Raw genomic sequence first — 21,626 nt, forward strand, 5'->3', positions numbered from 1 at the left:
GCTCGACAAAAGCTATGTTGTTGCCTGATATATAGGTTGCTCAATAATAAAGTTTCTTTTATTTGTTGCATCGCTTGATTGGTTGACCTAGTGCTATCTTGAAATTTCAGTATCTAGTAAACTTTTTTCTTTATAGATACATGTATTTAGATATTACACAAAGCCTTATAAGCAAGGCCTTCAACAACGAGCAAAACTCATACCGCATAGCCAGCTATAAAAGGCCCCAAATGAAAAATGTACAACAATTCAAAAGAGAAAACTAACGGCCTTGTTTATGTACAAAAAATGAACGAAAAACAATATTTTACACATCATCAAACGACAACCACTGAATTACAGCATCCTGACTTGGGTCAGAAACATACATACAGAATGTGGCGGGGTTAAACATGTTTGCGGGATCCCAACCCTCCCCTAACCAAAGACAGTGGTACCACCTTTTAGAAAATCATTTGGAAAAAGCAAGGATAAAACGGATGGTTAACTTGCTTGTTAGACAAACTGAATTTCACCGAAACAGCGCTTATGTCAAATATTGCATGATCTTTCAGGTCGTGTTCGTCTGAAGCTATGATTTCTTAATAAGGTGAACTAGAATTTTTTTTGTCTCTTTTATTGATAAAAAATTTCAGGCAAGTCGATTCTTCTGTCTTCTGCTTTTAACATCTGAAAAAAAGAAATAATTGTAATGAATTATATATTAAAAAGGCTAATATTTTTTAAGAAGTATCGTTTATTCTACCTTCTATATCTTTTTTTTTTGGCCAAATAGAGGTCTTAAATATATTTGGTTTAAACACAATTGAAAATAAAATTAATTAGTTTATCAAGTTGGCTGGTTTTGTATGGTAAATGTCCAGTGGCAAGTAGTATACATAATTAATTTTGGAAAAACATACCGTAGTATTTTCAATCCTTAGATTTTTTTTTTTAAGTTCCTTGTCCTTTTTCTTGTCAAACAATCGGTATCGTATTCTGTAAATCTATAAATACACAAGACTTCAATATAAAGTCGCAAAAAAACAGATTATCAGCTTTGCAAATATGAAGGGTTTTTGAGAGATTTAAACAGCTCATACATATAGTTTGTTCTCAAACAAACACAATTCTTCAGTTTTACGATATACTAACAAGATCCATTTAGCGAGGAAAGAAAAATTGAGAAATAAAAAAGGGTCTAAAAACTTCAACGTTTAAGTGGACGATACCAGAATCTAAAGTCCTCATACAGGTATCTGTTGCGGTAATAGTAATTATATTTACAAATATATAAAACAAAACAAAATATACAGAAAACTGACATAACAGCTATATAAACAAATAACAGGCTTAAAAAGTGGTATCTTCTGTATCTGTTATAATAATTTAATTTTTGCAATCCGTTTTTTTTTTTTTTTTTTCTGTTATAAATTTCAAACTATTTCCTTTGAAACTGTTCACAATAGTCAATATTTTTTTCTGTTTTACCTTTTTAAAATTTTAAAATGTCATTAACAGTAAAAAATTTGGATTGTCAGGCCATTTTTGAACCCCTCATTTTTAACACATACTTACCAGATGAACAAGAGGCCAACAAAAGCACCCTTCTGGTTGAACCTGCTCTACTATGGTAACATTTTCGTCATTGGCAATATTGTCGTCTGCTGTCAACGGCTTCACTACAGACGACAGGAATCCAGACATTTTCACAGGAGGTTTGACAAATGCATCCTTGGTTTCTGCTTGTCCTTCATTCAAGGCGACCGTGTCCATTTCTGTCTTCTTCGGGTCCGTTTGTGTGTTACCACAATTGATCGGTGATATGGAAGATTTATGTTCATTCGCAACTTGTTTTACAACAAAAGCGCAATTACTTCTACTCTTAATTTTATTTTCAACGTCATCATGGGTAAAATCCTCTATATAACGGTTGTAGTTAGTATTCACGAAATCATGAAGCTTGAATGAAAAGCTTAGCCATTTTGGTGTTACCTCAGTTGCAAAGCTTTTGGCGCCTTCACTTATTTTTGCGTCCTCTGTCTTGTTTTGTAATCCAGTATGGATAGTGTTGTCCTTATTTTCACCGTATTCTTTCTCCTCCTCGATTTCGAAACATTCACTTCCACAATATGCGATTTGAAAACTCATAATTGCTGCAAAATGAACACCGTCGTACAACAAATGTTTGCAGACTATAAATATAGCCTTAGCAACAACAATCTTGCAACGTCATCATTCGTTTTATGACGTTCGGTCATTATAAGTCTAAGCGCAACACTTTGCATCCGTATTGTATTGTATCTTCGATATGTTGCTGCCAAATAAATTTCACTTTCAATGTTGTAAAAAGTTATTGGACTGCCGCCTTCGTTCAAAGTGCATTATATATGTATACACCACTCAAATTGAGTGATGGGGTTAAAGCCAATGCAAAACTGCAAAGTTATAACATTCGGCAAACATCTGACTGAAAACGATTTCAAAACAATTTCAATAACGTTTTTCGCAAGATTTTTAGTACAAGCTCTCTCAAATGTTTGGTTTGCGAAATACATAACGCAAAAGGTTTGCGATAACGCAAACATTTGCGATATAAGGCAAATATTTGTTTTATCTTATTTCTTATTGAAGATTTAAAGGAAACATCAGTTATTGATGGAGGAAGCTGTTTATATTAAAATTTATCACCTTTGTACTCACTGCAAAGTAAAATGCTTGAATATTAAAGAAAGAACATGTGAAAAGGTTCTAGGTATTTTTATTGATGGATCTCAGAGATCTTTGTCTTCTCATATCGATTATATAATAAAAAAAAAAGTTAACTCTTCTTAAGCTTTATCAAAAAGATTAAAAAAAATATTTAAATCACAAAGCTATACCAAATGTACTAAAACGCTTACGTTTTACCTCTTAACTTGAATTATTGTTGTTCAATATGGGTAAACAGTAATAACTTTCTATTAGATAGTTTACTTAAACAGCTAAAAGAGGGCAGCAAGAATAATTTTAGACGAACCTGATTACACCAAACCTTCAAGCGAATTATTTCACGAATATAACATTAATGTGCCGATCACACAAATAATACTTTATTATAATGCAATCTTTATGTAACACGCTTTCTCATTGACTCTTGTTAAGCGTACAATTACAATGTACCCGTCGGAGCCGTTTCACAAAATTCCTTGCGTATGTATCTTGTGACATAAATACTTCGCAAAACAATAACAATGGCTACGTCAGACGACGATTTTGACATGACAGAACTGGATCTTTTGGGCCCGTTCATACCAAACTTCCACTTGAAAACAGATGTTTTGGATGGGTTAGAATCAGCTGTATAAGGCAAAACATGGCTAAGCTCCAGAATATATTTTCAGTCTTATATTGTAAACTTCTGCAAATAAAAAATACAATTTGAGATTTTCATCCTTAGATAATTTTAAAATTCCAAAACCAAATACAGAGTTGTGCAAGTTTAGTTTCTCGTACACTGGACCAAAAGTATGGAATGTTCTTCCTAATTCAGTTTTAAAAAATCAAATATAGTATCAGAATCTAAACATAACTACAAATCTATGTATTTTTAACATTACCATGATAGTTTTACTGTAATGCCATTTATCATCATTGTTTATTGTATTTTTAAATTGTATTTAATCTTTATTTATCATTATTATTGAATATGTATTGTTTATTTCTAATGTAATTATTATTGTATTAAGAGAGCCTTATTGAAAATTCACTCTCTCTCTAAATAAAGAAATCATAATTATTAGTATAGCTTCACACAGTGTGACAGGGTTTAAAGAGAATATAAAAAAGAAGATGTGGTATGATTGCCAATGAGACAACTATCCACAAAAGACCAAAATGACACAGACATTAACAACTATAGGTCACCGTACGGCCTTCAACAATGAGCAAAGCCCCTACCGCATAGTCAGCTATAATAGGCCCCGACAAGACAATGTAAAACAATTCAAACGAGAAGAGGTACTGTTTCATTTTTACAACAAAACAAAAGAACGGTTTCTGTATTTAATCCATTGGATTTATATTTAAATATCATATGACAGTCTGTGATTAATTTTCTAATATGAACAGTTGACACGACTAAGCGTTCAAATAAGCGAGACTTACCTTCATCAGGAACGCTAAAAGCCAGACATTTGATATTTAGAAGGGGTATAAGTACCGAAACCGTTGAAGAGCTATATTACAAAAATACCAAAACAAAAAGCCAAATTCATCTAAGGTCAACTTTGCCTGAGGGAGTTGAATCCTTAGTTATAATTTCAAAATTCATAAATGGAAGGTTTGTTATAAATCATGTCAGTAACCGAAGTACTGACTACTGAGTTGATGATACCCTCGGGACTGATAATCCACCAGCGGATTTTTGTTCTTTTCTAAATTTTTCTTTGAATCAATCTTTTTCACACAGATAACACATTTTTTTTTCAAATCGAAAGAGAACTTTCTTCTGTCGATCCCAATTTTGTGTTTATATGACATGAGATCTATACTACTGAAGAAAGAGACAAATTTCATTGAGCCGCATCTCTTCTGAAACTATACAAAATTGGAAATGTTTGTATTATATGACATATAAATCATGAAGTGTTTGTACCTCCTAAATTTTAGGGTGAACATGGAATGATTTCCAGTTCCCTCCCCCTACCACTTTTTTTCAGTGAAGCATAAATTATCCTTACCCTCTCCATTTGGTTCTCGCTCCTACAATTGAGAGGTGAACATTCAATTTACAGTATTTTTTTGTTTGTTCAAATTAAAGAAAAAAGAGATATTTTGAAAGTAAATTACAATACATAAAGTGTATAACTGTAATAATGAATGGATATTCTGAAAGTAAATATTTAAAATATACAACTTTGATAATGAATGGATATTTTGAACGTAAATATATAAAGTATATAACTGTAATAATGAATGGATATTTTCAAACTGTGATATTAAATATTGTATATAAATGTGTGTATATGGATTTGATATGTGTGTATATAATAATTGTCGTATGTATATATATGAAGTATGATGATTAAAGATAAAAAAATAAAAAAAAAGTGCATCTGACTACTAACACAAATGTTTCTGGTTCGATACCCGTTCGGGATGGAAATTTCAGGGACTGAATTTTCAGCTCTCCCTTGACACAATTTGCGAATATGGTCTTGAGGAAACGATGATAGTCCGTCGGAAGGGGACGATAAATGGCTGACCGTGTTGAGAGAGAGAGAGAGAGAGCCATATCTCTTGCACGTAAAAGACACCCTTGCAGATTTCGAAAAAGAGTGGGTTAATGCCGCTACATGGCAACACTCGCACCCGCAAAGTAAAAGGGATTAATATAAGTTGCAAAACTTGTTTCCCAGTCCACTATAAATAAATATGTTTAAACTAAACTAACATGGGATGATTCCCACTTCTCTCTCCCTTACATATTTTTTGTCAGTGAGGCATAGATTGTCCCTTGTTTCCTTACTTCTTCATATGCTTCCCGTCCCTCTAAATGATGGGTGAACATGGAGTAGTTCCAACTTCCACCCCCTTTGTTTTTTTGTGAAACAAACAATTTTAATAATTTACTACCCTCGTCACCTGGTTTCTGCCAGACTCCCAATTCCCTGTAACCTAACTTCCACTCATTCCAAAGCCTCGATTCAAGAATCATGTCCACCTCAGGGTCGGATTGCGGGGGGGGGGGGGGGGGTGAGGGTCCGAGGGTTGGAACCCCCTTTTCTTCTTGGTTGTGAACACCACTATAATAGGTTTATTTACAATACATAAGAGATCCTCTTCGTATGGTTTTCATCACTGTAATTGAGGGGTGAACATGGGGTAGTTACCACTTCCGTCGCCCTTACTTTTTTGTGAAGCATACATTTTTTCTTATGTCACTACCCTTGTCACCAGGTTCCCTCGGCTCTCGACTCCCAATCCTCCCTAACCTTACACACCCACTAATTGCCAAACCTCGATTAAAGAATCATGTCCATCTCAGTGGCGGATTAGGGAGGGGAAGGTCAAATAGCATATATTTCGTCTTAACTTTAGCCAAAATGAAATCCTATAATTACACATGTACATATATCAGCACATTTGGGGTTATCAAACTTGTGTCCTTCCCTCTTCCGGATTCGAGCTGATGATATTGTGAGATCGTTACAGCTCCGACTGAACAGTGTCGTAACACCCTAAACCACTCCCCCCAAACTATATATATGGATATAGTTATCCGTTAGAAAGATAGTGGCTCATTGCATATATAGGTATTTGAATATCCGTCTGTCACACACAAACGAATTAATCATTAGGTTAATTGGTATAGTAAAAATATTGAAGATACTGCGACTGAAATGAAAGTAAAAGTGGGGGTTACAATTTTACGTCGAGTAGACATGACACTGTTCTCGTATAGTTCAATAAATAAATCAAAGTACTTGTGAGCACTGAAAGGCACAGATGGCATTTGTTTTGTAGTGAGATCGGAAAAATTTAAAGCAGTGCTTTGTATTGAGTATTGGAAGGGGATATCAAATTGTGTTTTGTTACTTCCAAAGTAGTAATACAGCAGTGGCGGATCCAGGGGGGGGGGGGTTCCGGGGGTGCACACCCCCCTTTATTTTTGCCGATCAATGCATTTGTATCGGGACATATGTTTTGCACCCCCCCCCCCTTTTTGCCCTGGTTGCCCTGGGTTAGCACCCCCCCTTTCGAAAATTCCTGCATCCGCCCCTGTACAGTCAGGTAAATCGATAACTATCAAGCCAGGCCCATAATGATTTAATTTTTGTCCCCCCCCAAAAAAAAACCAAAAAAAAAACTAACAAAACAAAACATAAGCGTCACTAAAGGTCAACAACAACAACACTTTATCTTGTAAAAAATCAGGTTGGATCGTACAAAAATCTTACTTTCAATCTTCCTCAATTTTAGTTTATTTGCATGTTGATCTGCTAACTGTCCAAGTATCTATTGTTTTCAGATTCCCTTTCATTTTCTATCCTTTTGTTCTCGGTTTATTTTGATAAAGGCTTCTCTTTAATCAAAAGATGAAAACAGCACAAAACTGCATTACTTAACATAAATTCATAGTGGGACGATACCGCTAGTTTAAAAATATTGTATCGTTGAAAAAGAAAAAAATGGACCATATACAAGTTGATCGACTTAGTAACAACTTCTCTAAAGTGGTCCATGCATGTCGTTGCTGGCAGACTATTTTTACCCGATGGTAATTCATTCATGTTACAAAAATCTAACATGTCTTAGCTCGTCATGTAACTGTACTTTTATTAAGATTGTAACTATTTGATACAATGTTGACCGAAGATAATATAGATTGTTCTGTTTAAGATATGTTAGTTTTGTTACTTTCAAACATTTTTGGAATTTGGATTGTGAAACTTTTGAATCGAACTTACCTGACAAGGCGAATTCCTCGAATAAACAACTAAGAAATCTATCCAAGACGTGTATCTTACTATGTCATAAATTCAGCATGTCCAAAACAGGACAATTTGGAATTTCCGGTTGTTAAATAATCATTTTTGACGATGATACTTTCTAGTGAATGGACGATTTATGGAATTAGATTTTACCTTGTCCAACATCTGTTTTCGCTTCCTTCGATATGTCTCCGTACTATTCCATACTAAGTCAACTGTTGAACGTTCACGCTTTCCTGTTTATACCACATATTTTGTAGACTCCTGCTATTCAAAATAGCACACGTATTTGTATTTAATACTAGGTATAACCCGCTTAACTCAAAAAGTCTAAAATAACAAATTGTGTCACCACTTACATGTACTCACAACATTGAGAATAATTATAATTCGTATTTTCCTCAGGAGTTGGAATTTTCCTGCATTTTAAAGAATTTTTGACTGGCTCATTTGCAATATATTAGAATATAAAACAAGAATATGTATCCAACTCACACTATTAAATGTTCATGCTTTATTAGTGAGTCCTGGAACTTAAGGGTTGAATTTATAATTCAAAAAGGTGAATGTTTAGGAAGTTTCGTGTTGATAAAAATAACTCTTTGATATTCCAAATTTTATTCGATAATTAAATTACAACAAATTAGTGAGAACTGGTCACAAAGTATACACCTGGAAGCATTGAATTCTCCAGACTATCATTTATGAAGCATTCAAAACCTTCGGTTGCATTAGATAAATGAAATGAATTGGTTCCAGATATGTACCCCATTGGAGCAGCATTAATGGCGGCAAGTACAAAAAATAAAATACACAGTTTCCTAGCATCATGGCACGAAATTTGATATTTCATAGGGAAGCAAATATGTCTGTATCGTTCTATTGCAATCGATAGAATTAACAAAACCGTCCAGCATCCCCATGTGTAGCAGTTTACTAGGGATAGACGGCAGATAAAGTCATAATCAAAAGATAAAGGATTCATGACCATCACTATTTCAACCGGAAGATAGGTAGAACACACTACAAGATCGGACACAGCTAAGGCGGACACGAAAACGTGATAAGTACTTTGCTGTTTCGAGTTCCGGGAAAATATAACAAGTATGTGTATGTTTCCAATGATACCAACTAAAGATAATATCGCGACAAACACTGCAACCGGAACTCTTTTACCTGTTTCATCCTCTTTAATTTCTATCAAGATGTCTAATAGCTGAGAACTAGTTGTATTTATCATTCTACAAAATGTGTTCATAAAATGTTAATGATAAATTTAAGACTTTCAAAATTGTTGACTCCATTTTTAGATTTAAGCCGTTCACATTTCTTAGGTAAACTGTGGCCTAGAATTAATTATTTTTTTAATCTTTTTTTAAAGTAAGTCATCTTTATTCAGCTAAATCTTAAAAGTGCGAACACACAATAAACATTCTGCATGTTTTTCCATCTTCCTTTTTATTTTTTTAATGATGATTGATGCCTTAATTATAAACCTATATGTATGAACATATTATCAATGGAAATGGAATAAAGTTGACATCACAAATATATTCGATTTAATTGCTTTTTGCATTTTAGAAACACAAAGGTGTATTCCCATAGCAAATCCTGCTTACCGAAGGCACTGTTTTGCTTCACATTTAATGAACACGATAGCAAATTCTCAATTTAATTATTTCACAGTTTTCCTAAGAGTTGCATACGTTCACGATATCGTCAATTAAAATTTAAAGAAGGTGTTGGTATCAGTTTTGCATCGCCGTTTTTGTGCTAGATGAGTTTCAGTATTAATCAGCAATGATAATTTATTTCGCGGAATATAATATAACTTTTCAGATTATTATTTTTATGCGTTTTATAAGTAATGTACCTCAGACAACTGGTGGTAACAGGGACGCATGAAGATCCTACAATGATAGACATATGAAAGTAAAAATTATATCGTAGCATAGACAGGCTTAAACACTATAATCATTAAAAAGATTAAACTATGAAAAAAGTAAAATCACAAAAATACTGAACTCAGAGGAAAACCAAATCGGAAAGTCCCTAATCACATGGCAAAATTAAATGACAAAACACATCAAAAATGAATGGACAACAAAAGAGGGACGAAAGATACCAAAGGGACAGTCAAACTCATAAATCTAAAACAAACTGACAACGCCATGGCTAAAAATGAAAAAGACAAACAGAAAAACAATAGTACACATGACACAACATAGAAAACTAAAGAATAAACAACACGAACCCCACCAAAAACTAGGGGTGATCTCAGGTGCTCCGGAAGGGTAAGCAGATCCTGCTCCACATGTGGCACCCGGCGTGTTGCTTATGTGATTACAAATCCGGTAAATAGTCTAATTCGGTAGGTCACATTCATGAAAGGGAAGGGGATTGTAGTTACGACGTAAGGAACATATCCGATATCATTAGTGAAACGGTTATTCCATAACGGTCAACCAACTCATGATGGCGTCCGTAACATTTACGAAGGGATGATTTCAACTTCACCATTTGGAACTCTTGGTTTAATAGCTTCCTTGTGAGCAGTAACCCTCTATCAAGAAAATGATGATAGGAAATGCAAGCATGGGAGATATATACCCCGTATGCAGGTGCTGCTGGAATGTTGCTACTTAGAAATTGAAAGTTCACAATTGGAAAGCTGAAATCATCTCTTTTGTCGTAAAGTTTTGTTTTCAACCGACCCTCATTGTCAATTTCTAGATGTAAGTCAAGATATGAAGCTGACTTAACTGTATCTGTAGTATCCTTTATCTCCAATTCGATGGGATAGATGCGTCCCACATAGTCACCAAATTTTGAATTGTTTAGTGAAAGAACGTCATCTATATAGCGGAAAGTAGAGTTAAAGGATATTGCTAACTTCTTATCTTTCTTCCTAAGAAGTTCCTGCATGAAGTCAGCCTCATAATAATAAAGAAACAAGTCGGCAAGTAGAGGGGCACAGTTTGTTCCCATTGGGATGCCGACAGTCTGTTGAAAAACACGTCCTCCGAACGTTACAAATATGTTGTCAATCAAGAAATCAAGCATCTTGATAATATCGGTTTCAGAGAATTTTTTGTTTGAATCAGAGTGATTCTTTACAAAGTATGATTTATCCCTCCCTAAGACAAGATACTTGTATCTACGTTGGCCATTCTTTTTTATGAAGCAAAGTAATACCAACTCTTTCAATTTGTCTTTTAGTTTGGAATGTGGATAACTTGTGTACAGAGTAGAAAAGTCAAATGTTTTAATACTGTTACAAGATGAAAGAGAGTTAGATTGTATGTACTCTAAAAGATCTTTGGAATTTTTAAGTATCCACCTCTGATTCACGCCACCTCTAGAATAGGCAGTTTCACAATAACTTTGAAGCCCGTCTTTGATTGCTGATAAAATAGATGTTAATAATTTAGAAAGAGGTTTCGTGGAGCACTTGGAAGACACAGCAATATACCGTTGTTTGTAAGGACACTTATGTAGTTTAGGTATCCAATACAGTGATGGAAGATCCAGTTCTTCATCTTTGGTTGAAATACCAAAGGAACAAAGAACAGACCTATGATTATCCAGGATTTCCTCTTTGGTAAGTGTCGTGAGGGTATATGTTGAGTTTCCAAGTGAATTGTCTATACCTAATTCGTTTATCAAGCAATTAATGTAGTGACTTTTACAGACAAAAACGATGTTATTTGTGGCTTTGTCTGCGGGGACAACAACATATTTATCATAGAGGTCGGATAAGTGTTTAGCAACATTTGGGTCTTTAAAGATTGACGTAGCATGGGCATTGATGGACCCATTCAGTTTCTTGATTCTGATTTGTATTAACGACCTCACTGCCTTAATCCATTCGGATAGAGTGTCTACATCTTCCTTTTCACGTTTAGCCCATTGCCTGGCATATTCCTCGACTGAGTCCATCAAAATTTTAAAGTTGTACTTCCAATTGATGGATTTCTGTGTCAATGAAGGTAGAATCTTTGGTTTGTTTGCTTGTTAGCTGAACCGTGAAGTCATTCTAATGCTAGGTATACTACCCTCCTATCGTAGTAGTTTAGTCTGTCGAACTATTCTGTTTTTTTATAGAGTAGATTGACGCCTTTTAATTTTGCATTTTTTACACTCTGTAGCATGTGTGTGTTGCCGTTTTTATTTTTTGTTGTTGCACTTCAGTGTTTGTGTTGTTCTATTGTTTCTTCTCATAGTTAAAATGTTTCTCTCGGATTTAGTTTATAATCCGGAGTTGTTTTCGCTAAATCGATTGATGATTATTCAACTGTGGTATCGTTACTACTGTTGTCCGAATCAAATTTCAGTTTTAGGATTTTGAAAGTTGAATGAATAATTGGTCCATTTCCTTGATGGCGTAAGCCGGAGAGAACCCCCTACCCTCGGTATGAAAACTCACAAATCTGTTCTATTCAGAGTCCATCTCATATGCCGAACTCCCATTCACAACCAGAGTTTTGATAAGCTTGTGATACAGTAGTTCAACTACTCATATCATTCGGCAACAGAATAAATGAATAAACGAAACAAAACAAAAATTAGGTCAAAATTATTTTAAGTTTTGAAAACACAAGATAATACTGCAATAATCAAATTTAATTTTCCGAGGTTTTAGGGATTGTGCCGTTATTTTTTAATCAGGCATTAAGTTACACAAATGATTACACTATATTACATTTATTACAATGATAGGCTGATAAAAAAATCATCTTTTAAACTATAAGTCAATTTCAGACACACAACACCATGACGCAAAAAAAATGAAAACACATTAACACTAACACCTTTTCATCCATGGAATATGCCAATGGTAAATTGTGAAACAGATTTTCAATAACTGTCAATCAAATCGTAATAGTGTTTTTAAAAACTCTCGAGAAAAATTTGTTTCAACAGTACCACTTAGAATCATCAGCTCAGAAGTGACTCTCTACAATTTCAATTTTTTTTTACTGTGGATTCATCATTATTCTTTGAATACCAATGTTCGTGAGTTTCGTAAGTATAGATGAACCACGAATTCAAATGTTCAGCAAATAACAAACTTCTAAAGGCTTTGTATGCAGGGATTGTCAAAACCACTATAATGGAATTTGATGCGACTGTCATACAAGTGAGAGGTTTAGCTAGCTATAAAACCAGGTTCAATCCCCCATTTTCTACATTTGAAAATGAATGTACCAAGTCAGGAATATGACAGTTCTTGTCCATTCGTTTTTTATGCGTTTTCTTATTTGATTTTGCCATGTGATTATGGACTTTCCGAATTGATTTTCCTCTGAGTTCAGTATTTTTGTGATTTTACTTTTTTCAAATATCCACGAAAATACAAATTTTCATCAATCCACAAAAGTTGATACCCGAAAATAAATGTATCAATAAAGGTAGAATCCTTGATTGGTTTGCTTGTTTGCTTAACCGTGACGTCATTATAAGGCTAGACATACTAACCTCCTATCGGAGTAGTCTAGTCCTACATAAAGATTGATTGTTTATCTGTCGGACTGTTCTGTTCTTAAAGGATTTACCTACTCCTAATTATGACTTCACCGTTCAGCTAAAAAGCAAGCTAACCAAAGATATAACCTATACGACCTACAAAAGGAACGTCAATATCCTACCTTCGTACAGGTTGTATTTCTTCCAATAATTTTCAGTCTTGATGCATGTCCTTGATTGATTCTCCGGTGTCCTAATTTCTATTCAATTGTCTGTTGTAACTCTGATACTTCGTGCTTGAAAATAAGAATTCCGATCCTGAGAAAAAAATTAAAAAATTAATGTTATATATAGGATACCACAAGCTAAAAATTATTTGAATATTGCATATTAATTAAATGAGCATTGCCAATGGCAGGTACTTCGGATGCTTTACTGGTTTTGATCTTTTGGGCACAAAACAGTATTGGTTATATAATTGCTTTTTCGTTTGATGGTCTAGAATAATGTACTTTAATATTTATGATTTTCATTTATTTGCTATTGTGTTATCTAATTGCTTCGTCGTTTGTTGGTCTGAAATATTGTACTCTAATATTCATGATTTTCATCATATCTTCCTCGCTGTTATTGTTAAAGCTCATTGGAAAGGTACCTGTGGTCCTATTTACATTTGACATATGAATCATCAATTGCAATTAAATTGTACATGTAAAAACGGTTTTCTAAATTCCAATGAGGTTTTAATTCTCATAAAATTCAAAATGGAAATTAAACTGTCGCACAAAAATAGTCAAGCATATTCTATCCTGGTATGTCAATTAATCTGTGTAATTTAATCTTAGATACATGATTTTGTAATTAATTGGTATTGGCTTTTAACTTCCAGCCAGTAACTGCAAGTATACTCAGAATGTACTTAGTGTCTTTTCTGTTGCTCTTGATGATGGTCGGATAAATACCCTGTCTCATCCCGACTGTTTGATGTTTTTTTCTGCTTTTTGTTGTTCTCTTGAGTGAAGCCTGTAACAGTCGATATTTAATTTTTCTTCTGGTATGTTGTTACACCACTGTCCCGGGCTAGGTAGTGGTAGTGGTGATGGAAGTTTGAGCGCTCATACAAACATGTTTCACCCTGCAACATTCTGTATGTCCATGTTTCAGCTTTTGTCGTTAGTTCATATCTGTCATTTTATGTTTGCGTAAATTGTTTTGTAAATTTTTAGGCCGTTAGTTTTCTTAATTGAATAGTTTCATATTTATCATTGTTTATCATGTCGGTGACTTTTATAGCCGACTAAACTGCATATGTTTTTCAATATGGTATCTTTTTTCAATATAGTTTAATGTTGAAGGCCGTACGGTTACATATAATTGCTTACATCCACTTCATTTCAACCTTGGTGGATAGAGATTGAAAAATTGAGGAAGCATACTATCTTAACGATATACGCTACAGATTCAAATATATATTTGAAGGTTCAACATTTTGTTGTATTTTGACTTATAAATCTTAGACAGAATCGGACAGACGTTTTGTATTTCCAAGATGACATTTTTCAGTTCTGAGTTGTCATTTCTCACTTCTAATAGGTAATTCTCATTTCCAAATTATCATTTCTCACTTCTGATAGGTAATTCTCAATCCCAAGTTGTCATTTCTCACTTCAAATTTGTAATTCTAAGTTCCAAGTTAACATTTTTCATTTACAACTTGACATTTCTCATTTCCAGCTTGATATTTACAGATGCCAGGTGACATTTTACAATTCCAAGCTAATGTTCCTCTGTTCCAATTACTAGACATGTCTTGAAACTGGAAATGTCATGTTTAAAACATAAGATTCCCATACCGCTGTTTCGTATTAACATGATGATGTTTTATGTTATCCGTGTTTTTCATTTGGAATTTGGGCCTGTTATAACTTATTATGCAGTTTGTGTTTCTGTTGTGTCGTAGTTATCCTCTTATATTTGATGCGTTTCCCTCAGTTTAAGTTTGTAAACCGAATTTGTTTTTTTCTCAATCGATTTATGAATTTCGAACAGCGGTATACTACTATTGCCTTTATTTTGGACTTTGCCCATTGTTGAAGGCCGAAAAGTAACCTATAGTTGTTAATTTCTGTATCATGTTGGTCTCATGTGGAGATATGTTGCATTGGCAATCATATCTCATCTTCTCATTTTCATATATTAACCCTGGACTATATCAACCAGCGGACACGACTGGAACACGCCTGTCATATTGTTTACTTGGTTTCGACATTTTCACAACTAAACATGCTACACGATCGGTTAAAGCTGGCTATTTAGCTTTTTATTACAGGGTTAAGGCTTATCACTATTACCTTTAATTTCAGAAGCGAACAGAGGGGTAGGCGACCCGGGTAACAGTCACTCCTTATAGGCTACAATTCTTGTCAAAGCAGACTTTAACCCGGTTACCCCCCTTTTTAAAATATATCATAGGTCCGCATATGGATATCACGGTTCATTGTATCTACATCTTTTTAAATTGTATATGATGGTCCACAAAGAAAAATGTCGAAAATGAGTAAATTTCATTTTTATCTATCTTCTCTCATGCAATACCTGTACCTTTTTAGTAACTATTTATGTGTTGCATTCAAAAATGAATTGTGACACTTTAAAGTGACTGAACAGGTAAAACAAATACTTCTCAAGAAACAGAAAAAAAACTTCTTGGAACAGCAACAAGCTATGCATTGTTATTGTATGAATAAAAACTCAGCATGGATGATATGTAAGTTGTACTTCATATAACGCTCTTTTTGTTTTTAGGTCTATCGGGTTTTTCATGCATTTTCTGTTCACATTTTCACAACAAACGTTCAAAAAGGCTAAATCTGACTTTGTGAAAGATTCAAACAATGTCAAGTGTTTCATTCGCCAAAAATCTCGTGCGTTTCTACGAAAAAAAAATCGCGCAATTTTGTGAATGAAAGGGGAAAGTGTATCCTTACGCGTTGCATTCACGCATGTCATTTCCGTACTAACCCAATATTTTTTTATATCTCGGCCAGTCCATTGATACTGACATTATCAGCGAGTACACATCAAAGGAAAAATGTACAAATTACCGATAAACAGTTGCCGTTGATCGTATTACACATGTTATGTAACTGTATTCCCTACTCAGTATATATTCAATACTATATCAACCCAATCACGTAATAATTAGACAGATCAAGTAAAAACCCGATGTCTGTTATGCAATTAAAACCATAATCTATCAGGTTTAATTCGAAGACGAATTAATAACACGAACATATTGAATCAACTATACAATTTTCGAATTTTCGAATGCATTTATTTTTATCTTACCGTCTGTTATTTTCTATTATATTTTATCTATTGTTTCCGTGTCCATCGTGTCAGTGTTGACCGAACATTACAAAACAGCAGATTTGGTGGATATGAACCTGAGTGCTGACAATATGACGGATGTTGAAACAGACTGTGGAATTGCAAGGCAATCTGATCAATGGAATACAGATAACATATTTCAATGCAAATAAGCACTGCTTTGTAAAGTTAAAGACTTGTTTCTGCCAATATATATATCTACAGACCTTTTTGTTTTTAACATTCTGCATTCAAATGCGTTGGTTAATACCCGACTACACATTTAATTGTAGAAAGCAGTTGACGGGGAAGCTGAAAAAAGAGAGAGAAACAATTCCTGGTAACAAGTACTTGTCCAGATCATATCTCCTTTTGTTTTGTTTTAACACATAGAGAACAAAAACTACGTATCGAACGTGTCAAAACACTTAATAAAATATATAAATAAACATTAAGGAAATTGAAACACAACGTTACTGAATCATCATTTGAAACCTCGCACCATTTTTGTATACATTAATTTCCTTGTAATCAAGTGTTACTATCTAAAGGTTTTTTTTTCTTTTGAAACCTGATAAATTAATCGCACTTAAACGTTTTACGTGAGACAGGTTACATGGTAGGTTTATTTCATTAAAGCTTAATCATCCAATAATGTCAATATAAAGATAAGAAGATTTGGTATGACTGCCAATTAAACACTTAGCGCAAACATTTGCGGTATTATTGTTCACCGTACTGTCTTCAAAATTGAGCGCCATCAATAGTGTACAGTAAACTAAAGAGAGATTTGTTACGAAAACCTCAACAATGCAACAAAGAAAACTGCAATAGGTTACAAATGTCTCTTATATTATCATTTTCTTCAACTTGCACACAATATATAAATAAAGGCAACAGTAGTATACCGCTGTTCAAACCTCATAAATCCATGGACAAAAACAAAATCGGGGTTACATACTAAAACATAAATATAAAAGGAGAACAACGACACAACATTAAAATGTAACACACACAGAAACGGACTAAGCATTAGACAAAATCCTATGAGGATAACAAATATAACATCAAAACCAAATACATGAATTTGGGATAGAAAAGAACTGTGACACGTCTTATATTGATATGAATTCATACTAAAAAATAAGAGAAAACAAACAACACAACGGATACACAACGTTAAAATGTAACACACACAAAAACGAATTATAATATAACAATGGCCATATTCCTGGCTTGGTACAGGACTTTTTAAAGGAAAAAATGGTGGGTTGAACCTGGTTTTGTGGCATGCCAAATCTCCCTCTTTTATGGCCATGTGAAATATAATGTATAATATACGTCTTTTACATCATCATTTTCTTTAACTTGTACACAATATATATTATCATGTCTTTTCAGTAAATATTTTGTTGAAATTTCTCAGGTATCGTTGTAAATGTGCGTACCTCATTTAGCCGGCCTCTTTCTATATTTAAAAGAAAAGAATTCATACCAGAATTCGCCAGTTTCAAGTGTTAAAAGTCATCACAATATTTAGTTCATTGATAAGACTAACATCAAATTATGATATGAAAACAAAAGAAAACTTGATTTTTCTACTCTGGTGTCGTTCTTATACTTTAACTTCTTTATTAAGAAAATCAAAGCAAATATTTCCTTATGTCTTACAATTTCATAACGTCTTAAGAATCTATCTACTCAAAATAAGCAACATTTTATATGTGTGTCCCTTTTCTTTTTGATATTCCTTTTTCATGAATGTTTATCCCCAAATATTTCAAAGCTAAGAATGAAAATACATTTCGATATTTGAGAAGCCTTTGGGGGTCCCTTAGAGGCTGCTAGTCGAAGTTTTCTTACGACTTAACATGTCGTTAGACAATCGTAGCATATATCTGGTTGTAGAAGGGTTTATATAAAATATGGCTTACTCTATGATAAGGTTGACAATTTCTACGTTCAGGTATTTCTTTTTTGAATATTGTTTCTCCTTGTAATACAGCGATAAGTTTGGAAATATATGTATATGTCAAACCACCATCCCTCAGTAAAAAAAATATCTGATCCGTATAATCAGTGAACTCATAGCACTAAATGTTTAAAATTGGTAAATTTGAGTTTGATTCTGTTTTGTCCTGTTTTGAAGCAGCTCTGCTAAGGTCTCGTAAGTACATGTATACGTTTTATAATTTCCTTAGTTTATATCTCCAATGGTATACATGCACAGAAGATTAACAAGACAGACTATTCTTTTACTTTTTTTTGTTTATTTGCTCATAATAATCAGTATTTCAAGCGAAATTGGACACTATTTATTTTTTAACAGTCTAATGCGCTTTTTTTTAAAACTTGCAATACAATGGTATGTAGTTAACACATTAAGTTATAATATTCTGTAATTATTTTAAGCTCATTGAGATACGTAGATGTTTGAAATTATTATGCAAACCTAGCTCTACATTGTTAACATTCGATAAACGCGGACCTCTATCAAGACACCTTTACTCGGTAATTTGTAATACACTTGGTTGGAATCACAAATTAAACATATATACATTACTAGCTATTCGCGCATCATATAAATTAATTCATATTCTTTTATTGAACTCTAAAAAATTAAAGTAGTACAGAATAATAATATGCTGAGAATGTTTATGTACCACTTAAGCCATGACATTGTCAGTATATTTTCGATTTATGAGTTTGACTGTCTCTCTGGTATCTTTCGTCCCTCTTTTAAAAGAGATAACATGTTATTATTCAAAATAAGTACTCCTCTTTTTAGCAGTTTCATGTCACTATATGATAAAAGTAAATATATTATAACAATAAAGATGCGTAGAGATTTATTTGTGTTGATTAGGAGTATTGTTTAAGCTATAGTTTTGAATTACATTAACTTCTTCTTTTTATAAAAAGTAATACAATTTCATGTGTATGCCTCAAGATATGTCTATTTTTAGAATTAAGATTACAAAACCTATTCGTCTTTTGATAAATATATGATGTTATTTTATAAAAGAGGGACGAAAGATACCAAAGAGACAGTCAAACTCATAAATCTAAAACAAACTGACAACGCCATGGCTAAAAATGAAAAAGACAAACAGAAAAACAATAGTACACATGATACAACATAGAAAACTAAAGAATAAACAACACGAACCCCACCAAAAAACTAGGGGTGATCTCAGGTGCCCCGGAAGGGTAAGCAGATCCTGCTCCACATGTGGCACCCGTCGTGTTGCTCATGTGATTACAAATCCGGTAAATAGTCTAATTCGGTAGGTCACATTCATGAAAGGGAAGGGGATTGTAGTTACGACGTAAGGAACATATCCAATATCATTTGTGAAACGGTTATTCCATAACGGTCAACCAACTCGTGATGGCGTCCGTAAAATTTACGACGGGATGACTTCAACTTCACCATTTGGAACTCTTGGTTTAATAGCTGCCTTGTGAGCAGCAACCCTCTATCAGGAAAATCATGATAGGAAATGCAAGCACGGGAATATCTGTTCTATTGGGAGATATATACCCCGTATGCAGGTGCTGCTGGAATGTTGCTACTTAGAAATGGAAAGTTCACAATTGGAAAGCTGAAATCATCTCTTTTGTCGTAAAGTTTTGTTTTCAGCCGACCCTCATTGTCAATTTCTAAATGTAAGTCAAGATATGAGGCCGACTTAACTGTATCTGTAGTATCCTTTATCTCTAGCTCGATTGGATAGATGCGTTCCACATAGTCACCAAATTTTGAATTATTTAGTGAAAGAACATCATCTATATAGCGGAAAGTAGAGTTAACGGATATTGCTAACTTCTTATCTTTCTTCCTAAGAAGTTCCTGCATGAAGTCAGCCTCATAATAATAAAGAAACAATTCGGCAAGTAGAGGGGCACAGTTTGTTCCCATTGGAATTATAACATTTGTAATAAGTTAATGTAAAGGCCTCAAGATATCTCCCTTTTTATAATTTAGATATATTCAGAAGTAAAACACTTAAACTTTTGTTGTTTGGAATAAGAATACAGTTATTAACTTATTTTATACAAATTATAAAACACTATAAGATTTAACTTCTATTTGTACATCAGAATTAGTTGGTTTTTTTTGTAAAATCTATTGAATTCCAGGAGATAGAGAAAGTAATGCAAAGTCAATTACAATCAGTCGTTATAAATTTATTTTTTGTGGAATAAGAATATTTGAAGGATTAATATGCGTTAACTTAAGACACAAACTCATTTTCTTCTATCTGTCTATTTGAATTTCCACACAAATATCTGTATTCAAATCGATTTAAGGATATACTTAGGTCAGGTTTTGGGGTTATTTATCAGATTTTCGGACTCCGTGATATTTTGCTACGATACTTAGTATTTTTTGTTTGTCCAATAACATACTCGAAACTTCTTATAAGACTGCAATGGCTCATAAAAGGTCATTTACCAATTGTTTTATTATTTATACATAAGTACATGTAAATTCTTAATTCATTCTTTTTGGAATGTTTGGGTTCAACTTGAATCTTGGTATACATAGTTTTTTCAGTTAACACATTTGATTATTATATGTTGATTTGTTGATTAAAACGACAGCTTATAAATACTAAAAAATCCAGATTGAATTAGAAATATATTGAGGTGAAACAACGAGTACTTACTGTCATTACCTCTGTATATGATGTGTGTATCAGCCGAAAGAAACGCAAATAACAAACTGACACATTCACATCAGATCAAGTTGATTCGGCGAATTAATTGTGTTAAGGCCACACACCATACCTTATTAATACGTTTAACATAAAATTTTGTAATAAAAAGAGAAAACCTTAACTTATTTCTAATTGTTTTCGGTTACTGGACATATATTGTTTATATTAATAAAGTATTAAAAGTACCAAAAAAACAAGTGTACGTTTATTGTCCCAACCACCATCATTCGATAAAAGATAAACAAAACAGCCCAAAATAGTTTTGGTTTGAAAAATGTCTAGTGTACCAAGTCATTGACAAAACAAGACTTATACACTTCATGTGTCCAAAACCCCAATCTTGGTCAGGAGCACTCAATTCCGAATATTTGAAAGCTTAGTTTGCAATTTTGAGATATTTCAAACCGTTTCCTTATTTTGTTTTGTTAAAGTCTTCTTATACATGTACATTGTGTTTTTATTCTTAAATTTGTTATTCCTTAATTTATTTTAACAATGGAGTATATACAACGAAGATTTACCAAAGCAGACTCTTCGTATACTTTGTTTTTCATTTACTTACAAGTAACTGTATTCCAATTGATTTAATGTATCCACATGATCAACGTTCGGG

At 33.4% G+C, this 21,626-nt stretch overlaps 1 long non-coding RNA gene across 1 annotated transcript; it reads right to left on the reverse strand.

The window, feature by feature from the left end:
- Positions 1-612: 612 nt before the first annotated feature.
- Positions 613-2,347, reverse strand: LOC143056698 (uncharacterized). Its single transcript, XR_012972467.1, has 3 exons — positions 1,558-2,347; positions 903-986; positions 613-669 (listed from the first exon to the last, which is right to left on the reverse strand). It is a non-coding gene; the product is annotated as an uncharacterized LOC143056698 (long non-coding RNA).
- Between the last annotated feature and the right edge of the window lie 19,279 nt (positions 2,348-21,626).

This window comes from Mytilus galloprovincialis, chromosome 13, assembly GCF_965363235.1.
Source record: "Mytilus galloprovincialis chromosome 13, xbMytGall1.hap1.1, whole genome shotgun sequence".
Lineage (NCBI taxonomy): Eukaryota > Metazoa > Mollusca > Bivalvia > Mytilida > Mytilidae > Mytilus > Mytilus galloprovincialis.